The 22,596-nt window shown below is 36.1% G+C and overlaps 1 protein-coding gene across 1 annotated transcript in view; it reads left to right on the top strand.

Moving 5' to 3' along the window:
• PPFIA2 (PTPRF interacting protein alpha 2) overlaps window positions 1-22,596 on the top strand; it is a 452,551-nt gene that overhangs the window by 57,972 nt on the left and 371,983 nt on the right. The gene's annotated exons all lie outside the window — the stretch shown is intronic.

Genomic DNA, 22,596 nt, shown 5'->3' with positions numbered 1-22,596 from the left:
TGTGCAACGGGCCTCTAGTAATAGTATAAAATGGTGCTAATCTGCGTATCCAACAATAGGGGATTTGATAACCAAGTCTGGTATATTCAAATGGTGGACTACCCTGTAACCATTAAAATATATGCTGCAGAGATACGCTTATGGACTTTGAAACAATATGCATACCATCAGTCTGCTAATGGTAGTTCGTTAATGGCAAATAGGTTTCTGCTCTGCTGGGTGTATGCTCCACAGAGGAAAGTCCAACAATAAGTAACTATGCACATAAATTAACAAGATACTTTCAAATTTGATGGTTGTTCTGAGGAAAAGGAGGGAACAATTTTTGCATTGGGGGAAATAATGAGCACTTAGAAAGGGAACTTTGGAAAAAGCCTTTGAAATAGTAATGTTTGAACTGATATCTAAATGAAAATGAAAAATTAGTTGTGGGGCCACTGAGGAACATAGTCTTCTAGGGAGAGGGAACAGCATGAACAAAGATTATCAGGCCAGAAGAGGGTTGCAGGGCTGGAGCAGGATGAAGATCTATGTGATGGAGGGACCTGAGCAGTGAGAAGGGGGGTGAAAAAACAAGTCTGAGATGCTAGTAGTCTAAGGGCCCTGGTGCTTCATTAGAATGAATGAATGAATGAATAAATAAATAAATAAATAAATAAATAAATAAATAAATAAATAAAGTAATCTTAGTGCAATGTATGAATTAAGCAGGACTTATAGTTATAAAAATAATAAAACAATTTAATTTTTTTGTTAATCCTCCCCTGAGGATATTTATTCCACTGTTTTTATTTTGTTGTTTTTTTTTTTGTATTTTTTTTGTATTTTTTTTGTATTTTTTTTTAGAGAGAGTGGAAGGAAGGGAGGGAGGGGTAAGAGAGACAGAGAGAGAGAAACATTAATGTGAGAGAAACACATCCATTGGTCGCCTCCTGTACACACCCAGACTAGGGCAGGGGATGGAACTTGCAACCCAGATATGCACCCTAGATGGAGAATCAAACCCACAACCCTTTGGTGTGTGCATTGATGCTCTAACCACTGAGCTCACTGGGCTGGCTTTAAACAATTTTATTTTTAAAATTACCTTGCCTTGAAAAGTAAAAATTCAGATAGAATCGTTAGTATTGACTTCCTAAAAGAACACTGCCTGCCTTCCCTAACAGTTTAACAGGTAATCTGGTTCATTGAATCACAGTTAATTGTAAAACTTTCAAAATTAGCAGAAATCTTCCATTAAGGGCCCAGTGATTATGTTTATTAGTATTTGTGGACTGATTTGTTATTAGGGACAAAATGCTATTACTGTGTAATCTCATGCATTTTAACAGCTGTGTTATTCCCAGTCATTTAAAGAATGCTATAAACTGAGTCTCTTATATTAACACAGTAGAGTAACAATCCATTTTAAGACACTTCACAGAAATTAGTAGAACTATGTGATTAGTTCAATGTTATTGAATACCACTATTGCTTCATGTTAACTCAGCTAAATAAATATTAGATGTAATTTTATGCAATAAATAATTTTATCAAAATTACTTTAAAAAATTTCATATGAGGTTCATTGACTTACAAGAAGTTTCTAAAGGTATTTTTCTTAATTTTATAGAAAATTGTCAATGAATCCCCAAATCTTTAGTTTTAATAAATAGGTATTGCCCATTTAAAGCCATTTTCAATTTGATTCCAGATTATGTTGTCATCTTCTGTGCTTTTATATTTCTTAAAATTAAAAAAAGTAAAGATAATCAATGCAACCCTAGTCACAAATGGAGTGCAACTCCCAATTTTGTTCAGCCGTATTCGGCCTCAGATGGGATGCAACCCACATTTCTGTCTGGCCATATTTTGAGGGCCCCAACCTGACAGATGCCAAGCCAAGCTCTCAAAGGACACAAAATGAGACAAACAAAAAGGCACTAGTTGTTCCTGGGAAAAAAATGATTGACAACCAATGGGTACCCAAAAACAAATTCATGGGTCCTTAATTCAAAGATCTAACTTTTTGTTGTTGATGCCAATCCAAATTTGGGTAGGAAGGGACAATGTGAAATCTTTCCTACCTCTCTTGACTAGGCACCACACATAGAGATCTGAGAGCTGACTTTGGTAAGATTCTTAGCCTTCGTGGTCTTCTCTTCTGACAGTTTTCCCAGGGCCAGTCTGTAACCTCTGGAGCCAGTGGGGTGTCCCAGTGGGTCTCAGCCTGGTAATGAGAAAGTGCAGAAGAGGAAAAAATTTCCCCTCCTCCACCTTTTATAGTGAGTTCTTGGTAACGCTTCTTTTTTCTCCGGGACACCCCATAAATGGGTAAGCTTATCTAGGTTAACAGTTCTCAACTGTGGCAACTGTAATTCACAATTATCATGGTAAAGTTAACTTGTTTGTTCAGGATTAAAATTTTATTAACCGAGGCCTCACACTGGCTCCAGTCCAGTGTAAGTTAGGCCTGGTGTGACCAGGAACCAGTCCAGTTTCTGAGTCTGACTCAGTCCGAACTTTGACCTGTCCAATTTTTAAGCGTTTTCCGGACCCAGTCCAAAAAATAAATGCTCAAGTAAAGTCTGAAAGCTCATAAGGCAAAAGCTGGGAAGCTGAGAGGGACTTACCACCTCCTGAGGCAATGAGAAAGGAGTGAGCTCCAGGGGCTCAACAGGACCCTACATATGATTGCTCATTGTTCTGGGAGTTGTTAGTTTCTTTAGGTTCCAACTTCTTACATCAGATCTGTTAATAGATAAACCAAGGCATATTAAACATTTTTAGAGATTATTTAAACAAAAAATGATTTGAATTGGTCAGAATCCAATGTAGCAGCTAGAAAGGAGCTCCTTGCCCTGCCTGGTATGGCTCAGTTGGTTGGGTATCATCCCATGCACCAAAAGTTTGCCAAATTGATCCCCAGTTAGGGCACATGCCTGGGTTGCAGGCTCAATCCCAGTGTGGGGCGTGCAGGAGGAAGCTGATTAATGATGTTCCTCTCTCATTGATGTTTCTGTCTCTCTATCCTTCTCTCTTCCTCTCTCTCAAAAAGTCAATAAAAACATTTAAAAATTATAAAATAAAAAAAAAGGCTCTGGGAAACTGTTCAAAATAAGACTTTTACAGGCACAAGAGAGTGGGAACAAAGAAAATAAACTAGGCAAAAGGTCTGATTGGCTATTGCAAGGTTACTTTAGGGGCTGGGAGGGGTCTATGGGCAGATTACTGCAATGGTGCTGATTAGGTAATTCCTGATAAACTGGTTTAATACCGATACTCTGAACAGCAAGCTGGATTGGGTTCTTGTCCCACAAAGTTTGAAGAATAAATTTTGCGGACAAAGGATTTTAAGCAAAAGTGTGGAAATTTATTGTAGGCACATATACAAACTCCCACATGGGCAGGTATTCCCAAATGGGTAACCAGTGAAGTCTCTTTGTCTAAGGGTTTATGAATGCAGACAGCTTTTTTGTCTATACATGCTACTTTCTAATTGGACCCTTCCCCATTTTATGTCCCCTGGACTTTTCCTAATTGGCCACTTTCCACTTTTTCCTGCATAGTATCAGTTTCAAAGCTCACCCAGTGCCCCCCTCTTCTTCTTCCCTTTATCTTGTAACATTCTCTGTCCTCTGTGTATATAGGGTAAACAATCTTGTGGCTCCCATCTCAGCCTGTCAAGTATGCATTCCTGTCCCATAGACCCCTCCCTAACTGCCTCTCCTGCCACTAAATTCTTTCAAATACTGCAGTATCCTTTCAACTAAGGATATCCTTTTTTTTTCTAATGCAATCTAAAATGTAACAATAAACTTTCAAAAAGAAGTAAATAAAGGTTTTGTTTTTGTTTTTGTTTTCTGATTCATACAACTAAGAAGACTAGATAGAATGAAAATAATGAAATCGTTAAGCTTTGTACATTCTCCGGCCCCAACAACCATTTCACAGTGTATTACCAAATGTTACAGGAATAATTTTACAACAAAGGAATGTCTACATGCCTAACAACTGTATTAGTTCCCTATTTTCTTCTTTGGTGACTCCTTATCCATAGCCTACATAGAGTTTATAAACATACTCAGACCTTGCTCATCCTGCAAAAACAAACCTCCTTTGAAAGAAAATGCAGATGTTTATTCCCAGACACACTGAATCAGAAACTTTGGATGAGGTATGGGATCTGCATTTTTATCAGCTTTACAAGTTATGTATGTGCACAGAAATTTGACATTTACTTAAGAGGTAAAATTAGCAGGAGATTGAATAGATATGATGGAGAAAAGAATCATCCAGGGGTTTGTCAAAGTCTGACCTGCATGATGAATGGTGTCATTAATTGAGGTATGAGGTACAGTTGAGAAGAAAAGTGAGGACTTTGGGGTACATTGTATTTGAGATTTCTCAGTGACAATAAGCACCAGGACAGATAAAAATTTAGGAATCATCAGTATATAGGATGGGGTAAAAGTAGATTTACAGTTGTTCCCATGGAAAATAATATAATACTTAATAAATAATAATACAAGAATAAACTCTGTTTTGCGTACTCACAACTGTAAACCTACATTTGCCACACCCTGTAGGTTGTTGTGGTGGTTGTAACTCTATGAATGGAAGAGATCATCTAAAGGCATCACAGAATAAGAAGACAGATGGGTCAAGGGTTGAATCCCAAGGAATACCAGTGTCAGGAGAGCTCAGATAGAGAGGCATCTATAACACACAACACAATATACCGATGATGTACTATAAAATCGTACCCTTGAAACTTGTATAATCTTGTTAACCAATGTCAACCCAATAAATATAATAAAATTTTAAAAAAGGAAATCTGAAGAGTGTGTCAAAGAGGAATAGGAGTAGAACTAAGAGAAAGTCCAATATTTCATGGAAGACAGTTTTATGGATTAAAATTTCAAGAAGTGAGGATTCAACCCTGTTATGGTAGTATTGACAGCTAATAGGAATTTAATTTAACAACATATTGAGATCATTGTGCCCTTGGCAAAATAGAATTCAATAGAAATGTGGAAGCAGAAACAGGTCTGGAATTGTATGATAAGTAAAAATATGGAGAGAGGAAATGTATGTTACTTCTTCTAGAAGATGGATTAAAAAGAGGAGAGACAGGGACATATCTGCAGGATGAATCAGGGCTAAGAAATGCATATTCACAAACAATATTGTTTAAAGTTATAAGAGAGAAAAAATATGGTGATAAAATCCACTAAAATAAAACTTTTACATATGGAATCATCACTTATTCCAATAATTTATGTTTTTCTTTTTCTTTTGTTTACCTTTAACCTACATCAATTCTAATATTCAAAGAAAATGCTAACTTTTGTTTTAGAGTATATTTCATATTTTAAGGTAATATATTCTTGACAGGTGCTTATAATACTACTAAAAAAAGTAATTTTGCCACTGCACAATTTTTCTAACATGAAATAGCCATAATGTTTTAAAAAACTTTAAATCAAGAAAATATTTCTGCAAAACTCATGTTTATTCAACCTTAAATTCATTAAAAATAATGTTCAAATATTATGCTTATTTTAACCATATATATAATGAATACCAGAGTAAGGTGTGCTGAACAACAACAATTTTTTAACTCCTATTGAAGCAAGTCAAATTCAAGTCACTATTCAAACATTAATAAAAGCTAAAGCAAAATCAATTGAATAGTGACTTTATACCCTGAATACCACCTTTAGTAATTCTTAAATCCTATAATGTTTTATTTCTGAAGTCTTTCTGTGGTTTCATTATAGGACTATGGCCTGATTCTGCATATCCTTTGATAGTAGAATATATTATCTAAAGGTGTTTCTGGATGAATTTTCTCGTGAATAACAAATATCTTAGCTCTATCAATATTTATAATAAAGTCCCTGTGCTCAAATGTACTTTATTATAACGTATGCTCATTGTCATGGAACATGCAACAGGTAACTTATAGTCAGTATATTCAAAGCCACTACTTTAAAGGTGAAAATTAATGAATGTTTCCACTAACTCTCTGTGTATATGTGTATGTGTCTGTATAAGTATTTGTAGGTATTGTACAATTTCATATATATGTGAAATTGTTTAATACATATATATATGAAAAGAACTAGATAAGTTGACATTAATAACACATCTAAAATGCACATTACAAACACCCTCCACAAGCAAAGGGAATGATAAAAGTTATACAAATTAATGTCAATTAATTAATTAAATTTAAAAAGGATTTGTCTCAAATTATAAACAAAATGTTTCCCCCTCAGTTCCTATATCTTCATATTCCTTTTTTGATACTTTATCCACAGCCATTCTACATTAGCAAGCCTCCTTCCTTAGAAATAAATACTTTCAATTCTTGGCTTACTAAATCAGAAACTCTCATAATAAGGCCTGGAATCTGCATGTTTGTCATCTTCATGTTTCTTTTCTGGTAACATTCAGGCAGATATTTTTACGTGGCTTTAACAATGTTGCCCAACAAATTTATTTGAATGGACTTATTTTTATCACCTTGGTTATAGTATTCTGTATTTCAGATTCCAAACACCATATACAAATAAAAAAATTATAATGTCAACTACTTGCTTGATTTTTCATTCTAGCCTGATTTGAGTTGAAAGAGCTTATTTACCCAGTCATTCAGTTGTGTTTGTTGAGTGCCCATCATATATAGACATTGATCCAGGTGACTGGAAATTGAGTGGTGAACAAAGCAGTCTTGGCCTTGAGGAAATATGCTGGATTATAAGGGGAAAGAAACAACATAAGTGTATTTGTAACATTTTGGAAGTTTCTCTATTGATTGATTTTCATTTCACTAAAGAGAACCCATGTTGTCTTGCAGTTTCTGAATTAATGTTTTTGATAAAAAGTGGTATAAATTTTCCTCCTCTGGATAATGTAAATCTGTAGTCAATAATGTTATATAATTATGGAAAGATTTTTTTTTTTTTAGCTGAAGTGGTCTGTAAAACTCTTCATAATTATAAATATGAATTATTTAATTTCCCTGCTTTGTCTTCCCTTCCCTTCCCTTCCCTTCCCTTCCCCTCCCCTCCCCTCCCCTCCCCTCCCCTCCCCTCCCCTCTCCTCCCCTCCCCTCCCCTCCCCTTCCCTTCCCTTCCCTTCCCTCCCCTCCCCTCCCCTTCCCTTCCCTTCCCTTCCCTTCCCCAGCTAATTGTATATATGTTTCTAGTCTGAGTTGAGAGGTTGTTGCAAGGAAAAAGAACTGTAACTAGAGTAAATAATTATGTTTTGTAAATGTTTTTAAATAATTTAGTATAGTTTTTCATAATGTTGTATGGTATAACATTTAGTGAATTAGAATAGCCTAAGGTTTTAAAAATAATTACTGAGAAATTACTTCATTTGGAGTGTACACTTTCTGATAAGATTGCCCAACTGAGAAAGACAGGGAATAATATCTTTCTTTTTATATTTAATTTACTGTATAATTAAAAGATATTCATTAAATTTATAAATTTGAGGAAAATCTGCATCTCCTATGTAAGCCTTCCACTTTTCTCATTAGGTAATGTCTATGAATCATTTCAATAACAAAATGATACTAGGTTCATAATAAACCCGGATGTAAAATTGAAATCTTTTACTTTAACATGCAAAAATTTTTTTATTTCTCAAGAGACAAAAACCAAGGTCAAAGGTAGAACTTTATTTCCTTTTAAGTGTATGAGGTTTAAGGATAAAAGAGTATCTTTTCATCTAGTGGAGAAAAACATAGCAGGAGATCAAATAAAACAGGACTAATTGGATCCCATTTTATTGCCTATTTTTAAAAAAATGTCCATAAAATCTTTAATTCCTTTCCTGAAAGAAGAGCTCATGATATGCCTTGAAAAATTGCTTGATCTTGATCAAAAATAAACTCTTAAGAAATGGAAGTACAGTGACATGTATTATAAATGAAAATTTTTGCTGAAACCATTAGATATACACATACTTAAAAGAGGTCCTGCTTATTAATAGGCTCCTATTAAACCTGTGAAAATATTATGAGATCTGTTAACCTTGGTTTATGTCTTTCCTTTAGAAGAGAAGCACATTTGCTTCATGGTTTTGTAAGTCAAATATGCAAGGTTTAAATAGACAAATGTGCAAGATGTCAGACTTTTTCCTTACTGTTCACTAATTCACAACGTTTGCTGATGAAACCGGGATACAGCATCCTTTGTGATTGGATTATGAGGGTGAAGAGCCTGTAGGCCATACACCTGGTAGAAAAACTGAAAAGCCAGATTAATTTAAAATTTAAAGTAAAACAAATCAAAGTAAAATTGAAATAATTACTATTGCTACTTAGCTGCTATCAGCTAACCCTTGTTTGCATTTACTATGTATAGTCAATTACTCTCCCAACAACCATGTGAGACATGTACTATTATTATACAAGTTTTATAGATGATACAATAAGCATAGAAATGTTAAGTAACTAGCCTAAGTTTACCAATCTAATGAGTGGCAAAGTCAGGATTCAAACCTAGATACCCTGTCTCTAAAGCTCCGATTTTAATTAAGCTTTACAGCCCAGTTATTAATACTAACACTAAACTACAGGACACAACCACTATATGTTGAAATTAAGTTAGCTTCTTCATTGATTTTCTGATTCTCAAATTCTGGATAAATTCCTTTCTCTCATTGTTGGAGACCCTGCTTGTTCAGACAATTGTATAACAGCACTGGGAATTAGGAATGAGGTCAGAGAGTTGCCTAAGGAAAACAGAGTTGGGTAATATAAAATGCAAAACCATTTAGAAGAAGCATAAATCTATTGATAATGTAGTGGCGATCATTGGTGTGTGGAGTATGTATGTGCATATGTCTATACACACAGAGTGAGGCCAGATCATTCATAAATGTTCAAATAAATGGGGAATTCTTTATATGGAATTTTAAGAATATCTTATATACCTTATAGTGGCTCCTAAAAAAGATACTTTTAAATTACCTTATTTATTACTAAAGCACTAGGTAGAAATGAATTGTTTACATATGTTCATATTTTTATTATGTGGTCCACATTGAATAAAGGTATTTTAATCTATGTTGCAAAATATCTCAGGTTAAAAATAAAGTCTGAGTCATCTGCTATGATGGTATATTCAGCAACTAAAAATCACAGTGCTTTTAAAATATTCTTCTGTGTCAATTTTACCAAGTTATTCATACATAATTGAAAAGAAATTGATTTTTTGTAGGATTTCACATAATAACTGATAATTATATGACTTTTAGGTATCAAAACTCAACCTCATATTAATCATCACAAAAAATGTTTTCTTAGAAATGTAAGGATCTTTAAATATTCAGAAATGGCCAAGCCAATAGAAATGTGTGTGTGTGTGTGTGTGTGTGTGTGTGTGTGTGTAAGAATCTATATTGTGAGTTATATGTATTTTTTAAATAATTCATACTAATAATTATCAACAATGCAGACAATCAATTGGTCACTTCATATTTTGCCTCAACATTGCTTCTCTTTTAGAAATATAAAGTTGTACAAATGCATAAAACTATGAACAAGAAAAATGTTTATTTTTATGGATTATATTGGTAAAGAAGTTTAATATTGTGAAATATTTTAATTTTATATAGAGCTCTTATATGGTGAATATATAAAATTGAATGATAAATTAGAAATGTATGAAATTTGAGTTTAGTTGTTTGTTTTAATTATTCTTTTATTTGTAAACAAGTATATAGTTTTATAAATCTCGAAACTTACTGGCTTAAAACAACAGCATTTACTACCTTAGAACATATGTGGATAGGGATTTGGTGCAGTTTATCTGGGTTCTCTGACTCAAGATCTCTCACAAAGCTTCAATCTACTAGTAAGTATTAGCTCAGGCTGTGGTCATCTCAGGCTCAAATATGGGAGGAAGGGCTTCTAAGTACACATACATGAGTTTAGCAAGCTTCAGTTCCTGGCTAGTTGTGGGCATGAGACATTCATTTCCTGCCACATGGACCTCCCCATAGGGATATTCACAATATGTCAGCTTATCCAGAGGGTTCTGACAGAGAAAGATATAGAGATGTCACAGGTTTTTGTAATCTAATCTCAGAAATGACATCTCAACATTTTTGCCATATTTTAATTAGGTCCAGCCCACACACAAGGGGGAGAATATTACACAAGGGCATAAATTCCAGGAGATGAAATCATTGAGAGTCTTCCAACCAGAGTTTCCAAAGCATCTTAAACAATATTGTAAAATAAACAAGATGTATCTTTATCTTTTCTTTTTGATAATTTTCATTCTTATAGATTGTCTCACTGGATGCTATCTCTGGTCTGAAATTACAATTTTCTTTCCATGATTCATTAAAGTTTGCTTTGAGCTATTCTCTATCAATAGGCATTTACTGAAGTTACCTTATTTTATGTACAAAACATTTGGCAAATGCAAAGCAGACAATAAAAGAATGAGTAACTTAATGTACTTCCTCCCAATGAATTTATACTGGAGGTGCTTAAGATTGGGTAGACTCTGTTGAAATGATTTAGTTAGTGTTAGTGACTAATTACAATAAGTGTTTTAATAATGCTTAAAGCTTCAATGACTTAGAAAAGAAGAATAATGTATAATGGGAAAATTTCAGATTCTCGGACTTGAAAGGGAATACTTTTTTGGCATAGGCCTTATGAAGGCCTTGCTTCCACCAGACAGGAAACTCCAACTGCCTACTTCATGCATACTTCCATGGTTTGGGGTGTTTTTGAATCAACATTATTTATTTGGAGCCTACAGAAGACAGTGACTTGTAGATAAATGTTGGCTAAGGGTGTTAGAATTTATATGGAAAAAACACAAAGGATGATAATGTAAGGCAATATATACATTAACATAAATAATTAGAAATTTAGTGGACAGAGGTCACCGTCTGATCAAGAGAGTGCTGTTTTGAATCTGAGGTATCTTTACAGTTCCTGTGATTCAGGCCAAGACTATTCTGGCTTACATTTTTAATATCCCCCTGCAGTTGGCTGAATAAGGATCCATCAAAGATGTCCATATCTTAATTTTCAGAATCTGCAAATACTATGTTACCTACCATGGTAAAAGGGACTTTGCAGACATGTTAAAGGATCTGGAGATGGGCAGGTTGTTCTAAATTACCTGCATGGATCCAGTGTAATCATAAGGGTCTTTATGAGAGGAAGGCAAGAGGCTTAGAATCAGAAAAAGATGTGAAAAATGAAACCACAGATTGGAGTGATGCTCTCTGAAGGAGAGTGGGGCCATGAGCCAAGGAATACTGGTGGCCTCAGAAGCAGAAAAAGGCAAGGAAATTAGTTCTCTCCTGAAGTTGTAGAATTCTGACCTCCAGAGCTATAAGAGAATACATTTGTGTTGTTTTAAGCCACTACATTTGTAATAATTTGTTAAAGCAGCAACAAAAATTTAATTCACTCCTTCACTTCTGGGATTTCACTCATTCCTATCCAAGCTGGGTTGATTAACCCTTCTAAGTAGTCCTCTTGGGTTCAACTACCTTTCAAGATGCTCTCCCTCCTATATAGCCCAAATGTGGTCATCAGGAGAAAGAGAGAGAGAGAGAGAGAGAGAGAGAGAGAGAGAGAGAGAGAGAAAGAGAGAGTTCTTTAGTTTTTTGAGATTAGGCAGTAAGAAACAGGCGCAGGTTTTGGTGCCCAGGTCTGAAGATGCCAAACATCCTGAAAAGCAATGACATAAAGAAGACAACAATTGTTGGTGAAGATATGAAGAAATTGGAATCCTGATTCACTGTTGATGGGAATGCAAAATGCTGGAACCTCTATGGAAAACAACATGGTGATTGCTCAAAAAAATTAAAAATAGATGTACCATATTGTCCAGCAATTCCACTTCTGGGTATTTATTTATAAGAATTAAAATCAGGATCTCAAACAGGTATTAGCATTTCTATGTTTATTACAGCACCATTCATAGCAGCTGAGATATAGGTAAGACTCAAATGGATGACAGGGTAAAGAAAATGTGGAATGTACTCACACACACACAACCATATGCACTATACTGCCAAACTGATCAATAAAAAATTGAACTGTTTTCTTACACCTTACACCAAACAACTGTTGTCCTTAAAAGCCCTCTTCAGCACCCACCTTAGGTTCTGCCTTTGCAGTTCACCCAGATTAGGTTCTGATTAGTCAGTTTCTATGCCTGTCAGCGTCAGAAGCTCCACCTCCAGGCCGCCATTGGCTCCTCACAGTTCACCCAGATTTGGTTCTGATTGGTCGGTTTCTATACCAGTGAGCATCAAAAGCTCCACCTCCTAGGCAGCCATTGGCTCCTCACAGTTCACCCAGATTTTATTCTGATTGGTCGGTTTCTATGCCAGTCAGCGTCAAAGGCCCCGCCTGTTAGGTAGCCATTGGCTCCTTCACAGTTCACCCACATTTGGTTCTGATTGGTTGGTTTCTATTCCAGTCAGCATCACCGGGCCTATCTCTGGGCCTGATCAGAGAGGCGGGGCCTGATCAGAGAGGCGGGGCCTGATCAGAGAAGTGGGGCCTGATCAGCAGCCCCCGCAGAGGCCCAGAGAGAAAGAGAGGCACGGCTGCTGGCCAGGCCCGGAGAGAAAGAGAGAGGCAAGGGCTGATCAACAGCTGCCATAGAGGCTAAGGATCAGACCCTGCTTCTCTCTCCAAGCCTCTCTCCGGGCCTGATCCGCAGCCCCCTCGGCAGTCAGTGCTGGGTCACCATGGCAATCCAGCACTGACTGCAGGACTGACTTCTGGTGTTCAGTTGAGCCTTTGGTCGTTACGGACCCTAGGTTTTTACATATATTAGGATATTTCTTACCCAATATACCAATAAGAAAAGATTCTTATTATTTCTTCCAGAACCTTTCATATAGTACTAGAAGCCTGATGCACAAAGATTGGTTCTAGAATGGGCTTTCTTTTCCTTGGCTGCCAGCACCGCCTTTCCACTCCAGCCCAACCCCTTTCCACTCAGGCCCTGGAGCTGCCTCTTTCCACTCCGGGAGCCACCTCTTTTCACTCCAGTCCCGCCTTCCCACACTGCCCAGAGGCCCTGAGAGACTGGGGGTAGGGCAGAACGCCTGCGTATTCGCCATGGTGACAACACAAGCATCCCGCCCCTGTCACTTGGCACCTGTGTATGCAAATTAACCAACATATGCATTCAAAAATGAAGTAAGGAGGAACTGAATGAGACTAAGTCAGGATTTAGCAAAAAGTTGCCTTTATCAGCCATATGGGACAAAACAGTCATGGAAGAAAATAGACAAGATAAAAGCAGTTCAAAAATTTCATAAAGGAAAGTGCTTCAAAGAGAACACTCTCTGGAAATAAAAATAAGCCTTAAAACTGGCACTTTCTTCAGACAACCCTATTCCATGGTTCACTGACACAATTGTGTCTTTGATACATATTAGATTGCCTGTTAGGTTTGGATTTGAGGTGAATATTTAGAAATTAGAAATATATAGCAAAAAATCTTTGGAATTTTACTTTTTTGCTAAATCCGATAGTATTAACTCTCATATCCATAGATCAAACAAGGATATTTTCTTTTCTATGAGAAAAAAATTGTGTCTTAAAAATACCATTGCAATTTCATTCATATACAAATATTAAATGAGTACGTTTTCTCTCAAGTTGCTATATGGCATGCCAAGAAATCCCCCCTTTTATATACCTCAACTTACGCAAGAGAGCACAATTGTTAAAAATGATTGCCTGTGGAGTCAGCCTGTCTACATTTGAACACCTATTAACTGTATGATCTTGGTCAAATTATTTGAACTCTTAAAGATTCAGTTTCACATCTTGAAAATGGTGAGAATAATACCAGGTAAAAGAGCTAGGATGCTATTTAATGAGGCAGTAGAGCTCAGTGTGATGACTAGTACAGTAAATCCTAAATAAATGTTCATTATTATGTTACCCAGCCAAGTTCATAGGACAAACTTACCCAATATGCATTAAAAAATGAAGTAAAAGTCTGGCAACTTGAAATACTCAAACGTGGTTTCACTCTATAAAATGTACCCCTCGCAACCCCTGTTATAATGTTAACACTTATTTCTCAAAATTCTTCCTCATGTTGTTCTGCAGATGGACATACTCTTAGATAAAAGATCCCTGAAGTCAGAGAGCATGTCATAAAGTCTGGATTCCATGCACCAGATTGGGTGTGGCAACTTGCACTTATTATGTATTCACTATATGCTTGTTGACTAAATTGTCTTCACCATTCTGAGTCTGTACTAAACTCTGAACCCTTTGAAAGCTGTGACCTTGACTTACTCATCATCATGTTCTCGGTGTCCAGCAGTGCCTCAGTCACAACAAAGGCTCAATCATTCTTCTTTTGAAGGCATTAATTATGTGGTTCAAGGAAAATTCAGATTTGGGCTGGAATATGCTCAAAATAAAAGTCTAGTCATTTTTTTTAAACTAATGACTAAATAGGACTCCTTCTGGCTTCCATAGGAAAGATGATTTCCAAAATTGGTTGTGTGTGCTTCCTCCTATTTCTCTGCCTCCCTGTAAAGTCGCGAAGGCAACACTAGCAGCTTAAATCTGGTAGAGTAGAAAGATGCCTCACCAACAAACTCAATTTTATTATTTGGATGCTTGCCTCAAGGAGCTGTGATGAAAGACAGTTTCTATTAAGCAATGTGTGAAAAAAACTGAATGATTAAAAAAAAAAATATTGTCTTCTGACTGTTACTCATTCCCAGTGCTGTGAAACTACTTACATGAGATGTTACATAAAAATAAAGTTGTGACCTTTAGTTTAATATATTTGAACTCTTTATCAATACTAAGCACAAAGTTTTTAAGCATTGATTTATTAATTGTATAATGATTAAGGTATCAGGTCTTTAATCTGTAGTAATAATAGCATTTTGCCAGAAAATAAATTTAATGTATTGTTTATTGCCTATTGAATTATTTTGTACATTTTCCTTCTTATGAACTGGAAATCCTGGGATATGTAAAATGTATTTCCTCAAAAGGAGACAATACAGAGTTGAGTGCATTTTCCTTTAGGAGGATATCTAATTAGTGAATCATAATGAAATAAAAAGCACACTGGGCTTGAGGTTAGACCACTTGGGATTTTAAAGTCTCTTTCCAGCATTCCCCAGCTATGTGATCCTGGGCAAGTCATTCATTAGTTTGTTCATTCAGGCATTCTATAAAGATTTGTTGTGCAGACACTATAGCCTTGAGCCATGCTTTCAAAATGATACATTTATACAAAAATGAGAAATACTTAATCATTTACATAATCTGAGCCTTCTCAGCTTTTTTATGTATAAAAATGGTATTATGTGCTTCATTCATTCATTCATTCATTCATTCATTCATTCATTCAAAAAGTATTTATTGAGCTTTCACTGTGTGACAAGCTGTTCTAGAGGCTGTTTCCCCTTTGCTGAACTCTTCACAATATTGTTCTTTTGCCTTATTACATCTTTGGGCTTAAGGGTGGTTATGATCTCCTGCTGTTGCTAGCCCATGGACCTCAACTTTCTTCTCAATTCACTAAGCCATCCATACTTCTATAAAATATACTTTTATTAAACCTTCTTTTATAGTGTTTTTTGAGTGCAATTTATTTCTGCGTGAAACCTTCACTGATTTAGACAGCTCGTTAGGGAAAATTTGTCTGAGATTTTGATACTTAAACTTAGAGATCTGAATGAAGTGAGTTAACTAGAAGGCTATCTAAGGAATAAGCATCCTAAACAGCAGGAAAAATATGTGTAAAGGCCCTGAAATAAGAGCCATATTTGGACTGTTTGTGAAACAGCAATGCGGCCAGTGATACTGGTGGCATGAAGTGAGGGGGTTAATAGTGAAAAAGAAATCAATGTTATGGCCAATACCAGATCACCAAAGGGCATTGCTAGACATTGTAATAAGCTTGTATTTTATTTTAAGAATAATGGGGCATGGCTGGTGTGGCTCAGTAGTTAAATGTGGATCTATGAACCAAGAGGTTGAGGTTCAAGTTCTGGTTGGGGCATATGCCTGGGTTGTGGGCTCAATCCCCAGTAGGAGATGTGCAGGAGGCAACCAATCAATGCTTCTCTCTCATCAATGATGTTTCCATATCCCTCTCCCTCTCCCTGATTCCTCTCTGAAATCACAAGGGATTAGGATGATGTGAATATAGGGGGTAAGAAATAGTCAAATTCAAGGCATATTTTAGAGATAAAATTGGCAGGATTTGCTGATGAATTTGGACCTGAGAAACTAGGTGAGTGATAATGTCAAGATGGACAGCAATGGGACAAGAACCTAATTTGGAGGAGCTGTTCAGGTGGAAATCAAGTTTGATTTTGCAAGTGAAGATTGGAGTAGGCATTGTGGATCTCACAGAAGTTAAGGCTGAAATGAATTCACAATTCATCAACATACATTGTATTTAATAAACTGATATAGAGGGTGAAACTAAATTGAAACCAAGAGAAAAAAGTATTTCAAGGAGGATGGAGTGGCCCACTGTGTCAAATGTGGCTTAGGGATCAAGGAAAATAATAATGATGCAGTGACAATTGATTCAGTCAACTTGGTAGCATTGGCAACCTTGATAAAACAGGTTGCAATGATGTAGTGGGGACAGCAACCTGCTTCAAGAGAAATGGGAGATGAGGAATAGTTTCAGGAATTTTTCGACAAAAGGGATGAGAGAAATGCTTAATTTTGATATTTTGAGTATATGAATTGTGAAAACTCTACAAACATAAAACCTCATCAAATAATTTTAAAGGCTTTGAAACAAATTTTGAAAACAACATTTAATAAAAATGATTGATATTTTACTATTTTATACAATGTACTGATACACTTTCATAGAATGTCTAATGCACTAAAATGCAGTCTGTATTGAAATATAATCACTTTCCTCCAAAGAATTTCTAAAATAGTCCCAAATTATAAATATGCATAAGTCAAATTTTAAAATACTGCTAGTTGGTAACAATATTGTTATGCTTCAAGTATCTTCATATTATATAAAGTTATTTTTTTTGAAGAGTAATGCTTGAAAACTTGATATAAAGTTTAAATTGACTATCAGGTTTATAGTAAAGATGTTCTGGGTCTTGTGGCATGTGCAATGTCAGATTCAATTGACTATTTATAATCTTATTTTCATAATTTTTTAATGTATTTGACATCCAAACTATTTTAACATTTTTTTCTTGACCATAACTCTTCAGAAATAAAAATAAGGATCCAGCAATAGCCTTGAAAGAGACCTCAAATTCCAATATCCTCTTCCCACCTCTACACAGAGGAAGCAGGACTCACATCTAAACTTAATGACTTGCCCTGAAAACCACATGATTAATCCCCATAGCTCCATCATTCAAATTGTCTGTCAAGGGAAAAATATGTTAACTATTGGTACACGGATCATAGGGAGGGAGTGCGGATGGAAAACCAACAGCATCAGTTCAGCATAATGTGGAGTTTATTTTAAACCTGTGCTGAGGTGTTACCCAGGCTCCAGGATGCCCTCAAATCTCACTCTACTTGTAGCTCTGACACTGATTGCCTCAATCCATCTGTGGGTCAACCTTCCAAAGTTTTAAGACTTCTGATTCACAGGTCAGCCTTGGATTACCAGGTTTCCATCCCAGGAACAGAGCTGCCCAATAATAAAAGAGACGGACTCTACACAGTTTGTGTCAAGGACTGGCTAACAATCTCACTTAGGTATTTGACACCTTGGCGAGAGAAGTGAAACTTTCATTACCTGAAATTTATTTTCAAGAAATAAAGTTGATTATATAATTGATAGATCCTAGTTTGTTTGTTGTTTTTTTTTTTTTTTTTTCTGTGCAGCTGATAACAAGTCATATAGCAGAGGCTATATTTTACTGGTATTAAGCAGCAAGCAGTCTGTGAGCATGCAGGCAAGTGCCAGGTTGTCTTCTCACACTTCTATAAATTTGACTTCTATAAAGGAGACAACGAGTCCGAATAGATTTTTAAATATTTTATTGCATATACAGCATAAACAAAGTCATGGTGGCATCAGCTCTCCATGTCCTTAGAAGAGCTAGGACAAGGGCGAGCCAAGTAAAGGACTTAGGGCACACAGTTTAAGGAGTCCCTCACTTCCAGTATTGTATAACTGCCAAACCTGTTCTTGCAGGACTCTAATATTGAGGTTGCTAGGGCACAACGTTTAAGGGGATACTAAATCTCAGGGTCCTGCAAGTGCAGGGTCAGCACTTGTATGACACTTAGAATGAGTGCCTCCTTAAATTTTACACCTTCAGCACATCACTTGCCTCACTCTAATTCTGGCCCTGGTCCCTAGTTCCACAGCACTACTCTGAATTGGATGGGTCAGATGGTAAATAATATGAGCAGGGGAGTTGCTCTGTTGGCAAGAGCTAATTCCATATTGCACCCAGGCAGTTTTATAGACTGCAGATGGATCTGGTTTGGAGAAAAGTGAGGTGGACAGTACCATGCCTCCTTGGTGCCAGGGAGGAGGATGATAAACAGCCAGGTGGAGGCTCTTCATAAGACCATCTACCTTGTTATGTTCTTGGGTGGCTCACAGGGGATTCCATCAGCCTATGGTATAGCCTTGCCTTTGTGGATATGTGCAAAGTCACCAGGATGCCAGGGTGAAGCTGTTCCTTTACAACTAGTATTAAAAACACAGGTTGGGCATCATGCAAATAGCTGTGTGATACTAGGTAAATTATATAAATTATTAACCTGTTAAGTGAGAAAAGAAAGAACTAACTTATCTACACTAATAAAAGAGTAAGATGCAAATTGACCGTACCTTCGCGACGCTCACCAGCCAATCAGGAGTGAGTATGCAAATTAACCCAACAAAGATGGTGGGTTAATTTGCATACACAGGCGCCAAGCAGCTGGGGGCAGGGCAGGATGCTTGTGTCTTCACCATGGCGTTCTGCACTGCCCCAGCCGCTCCAGGCCTCTGGGCAGCGTGGGAAGGTGGAAAGGCGGCTCCGGCCAGAGCGAAGGCGGTGCCGGCAACCAGGGGAAGGAAGGCCCGTTCTTGCACAAATCTTCATGCATCAGGCCTCTGGTGTTAATATAAGAAACATTCAAACCTGTGAAGCATTTGTTTGAGGTTATTTGAACCAAACTGTTGACAATTGCTGGGAAACAGACTCAGAAGGAATTGAGATAAGGCTCCTGGGAATGGCAGTTTTGCACCTTATTTTATATATTACAATCAAAAGAAGAGATGTAAGTGGGTTACATGAAATCCATTGGTGATAGATTAGGGAGGTGGGAAAAAAACAAAGGGGGTGGAAACCTCTGGGATTGGATAAGAAGTAAAATGATAGACGCGTGCTTCTTTTACATAGATGGGTACAGGATAGTTAACAGTCAACACTTAACACAATAACAATAGCAGATAACATTAACAATGAGGGAATTTGTGGTTCCTGCCCCAGTGCATTGGTTGTGCCTTGAAGGGTCCAGAAAAAGGGAAGTTACCCTGACATTCCAAAGGTATATTATAGTAGATGCAAAAAAGGACAATAGGCTCAGTTAAAGTCAAGGTTGATCTTTGTCAGGGAAGGTACCAGCCTAGAATATGACTACCTACCATAGACGGCTTTTAATTAAGAAAGTTTTAATTTCAGACCATCCTTTGTGGTTACTTTATGTCTCTGAGTTTGCAAGGCCCTCCCTGAGCTTGTCAGGTTAGCATGTGGGCCCTTTTAATCCACACTTATAAGGCTGCTATAACCACCTTATAAGGCTGTTTATAATGTGTATAAAGCATTTAAAGAGACTGCCTGGAATGTAAATGTTCAGTAAGTGGTAGCTAGTTTATTAGCTATTAAATCTAAAGCATGAAGTATAATAGAGTTAATAAATTCTATAACAGTAAAAAATCAAAGTTTGTTTTAAATTTTTTAAATCAAACAAATATTACTACAGTAGTTAGTTTAAAAGTTTTCTAGGATATCAATGTATTTACTTTTTAATATCCCCTTTGGTTGCTATCTATATAAAAATAGATTTAAAAAACTTAAAAAAAATCTATCTAAATACGATAGATACATTTGTCAAGGGTTTCAGTTATATTTTGTAGGTAAAATATTTAATAACCATAAAAAAGATATACTCACTTTGAATTATGTTCAGAGCATCTCAAAATAATTATTTAACCTATTAATTTTACCACAAAAAAAGTATTAATGCACACTTATGCTCATTCATACCTGAATTTTTTTTTTTATTGAGAGATGAAACATGCTTAACAGGGGTGTCTGTCCAAGTAGGACACTCTTTTTCAACTTATGCTCAAAGTAGAACATAAGCTCAAAAAAGTTTTTCAATTAAACAAGTGAATGGAATAAAAATGTACATCTATACTCTGTTTACAGCCATGATGTTCATTTACAGCCATGAGTTCAGAGTTTGCTTTAATTCAACATGTTAAAAACCATAAATATCAATGCATTTCTATTTATTTTCTAAATTCTCTTTTGCTTTATTTTTCTCAGGACCATGGCTATCATGAAAAGCTTAAGATTTGGGAAACCTGAAAATTTTCCCAGTTTATCTATGATAGCAAGAAATTCGTGATGGAACTTTTAACACTAGGACAAAATGCATCGAATTAATAAAATACTTTTGAAAACTGAATCAATTTCTCTATTATCCCTGGTAATATCATTAGCAATTCTACTATTAATTTAAGTTATATGCCTTTCTATGAAGAACAAAAGGTATTAACTCAAAATGTACTTAACATAATATTCTTTCATTGTAAATGTACTCAATAAACCTTTCATAGGAATAGAATTTGGAACTTTTTTTTAGTCATGGTCATAACAAGAAAATGGGTTGTGTGTTTTTCTGTTAATCTAATAGTTTAGCCATTTTACTACCAAATCTTCTCAGTTCATCCCTTAAAACGCTGAAACATTTTTTAAAATTATGTTATCTTTGGATTCATAAGGAATATTAATTTTGTTTGGCAACTTATGAATATGTTTTATACTTTACTTTTAAGGTCATAATTTACAGATGACTTAATAGAAATGTTAAAGAACATGCAAGATCTAATATATAGGTGATTTGGTTGTTTATAGTGTGCATGGTATTGGAATAAAGAATTTTAACAGGATGGAGAGGGGGAACATTTTAAAAATAGAACAATGCGGGAGTATTAATTAGGATCTTTTAGGTTTTGAGAGCCAGAAACAATCTAAAATTTGAAGGCAGGGAGAACATTTAGTATCAAACATCGCTCAAACAATAAAATTGAGGACTTAGACTATACCATTATACCTTCCAGAACCTAAATTGCCTTAATTCTCTGGCAGGCTCCTACAACATTTGAAGCAATTTTTATAAGCCTTTTTATGGAGCTAGAGTCAGGGAGCAGGAGGGTTCCCCAAAGGAATGCTGGATAGGAAAACATATTATATACAATATATCCATTACTGAGAAGACAACTTAATTTTTTTGGCTAGCATCCCTTGCGATTTTCTTGTCATTTATGGCCCTAATAAAATATGCATGTAGAAATTCATCACCCACTGAGTTCCCATTTAAAATCAGCTCCTCCAGATGGAAACTTGCGTTGCACCATCCCTTCCTTCCCCCCTGCCTTCAGTGTTTTCTTCACATGCTCATTTGAGCCCCATATTTGTTAAGATTTTTTTGAGATAATCAGGGAAATGTTGTGATTAAGTCCCAATGAACTAGTAACATAAATCTTCATGATATCAAGGTGTTGGCTGTTTCTCTGATCATAGGTATCTATTTTCTTCTTTCTATCTTTATTCAATTATCTTTCATTTGATTTTTTTAATACAACAATATTCACCCAGGTTCCTCAACCCTGTATGTACGAGATGCAAACATATAAGAAGTGACCAGGATCACACGAAAGAAAGTTTTTAACAAATAGTGTAACTTTTCAAGATAACCCCAAACTCCTAACTGACAGGCTTTGAGCAGACAGTTTTTGTTTGTTTGCTTTTTCATTTTGGAGGTGTGGGACCATGATTTTAAAATTAAAACACTTGCAAACATTAACATCCTGAGAGATTTTACTTAAAACTGTGCACGTTTAGCTTCTTTTTGCAAAGTCGTGTGATTAGAAAACCTGGAACCAAAGCCCTGCAATGACCAGGCGGAGCTCTGCTTGTCCCTGCACTATGCATGCTGTCCAGTGTGTCACAGCATCACTCAGTTCTCCACTGGCAATACCTCTGACAATCAGTCTACGCAGGCATGATCCGCTGTGGTTACTGGTTCAAGATTAGAAATGATCCTTGTAAAAGAATAGCTAATCTATCCGTATCTGTTTATAGTTTCATCTATGTATGAAACCGGAGTCCAGTGCTCATGCTACTACCCATCACTATCCAGCCAACATGCAGAGACAGGGATTAGATTATAAATGCGCTTAATATAAGATGCTGGAATTCTGGGAAGGTGATGGGTGAAAACCCTAGCATCCACCTTCCCCTTAAGCTTGTTAGGAATAACCTTTTATAGGGGAATCAGGGGAAGAGAGTATGGGTAAGGAGTGTAGAGGGGGGCTCTGGTGATCT

The sequence above is a fragment of the Cnephaeus nilssonii genome (genome assembly GCF_951640355.1).
Source record: "Cnephaeus nilssonii genome assembly, chromosome: 6".
Classification (NCBI taxonomy): domain Eukaryota; kingdom Metazoa; phylum Chordata; class Mammalia; order Chiroptera; family Vespertilionidae; genus Cnephaeus; species Cnephaeus nilssonii.
This window is presented reverse-complemented; position numbering and strand designations above follow the sequence as displayed.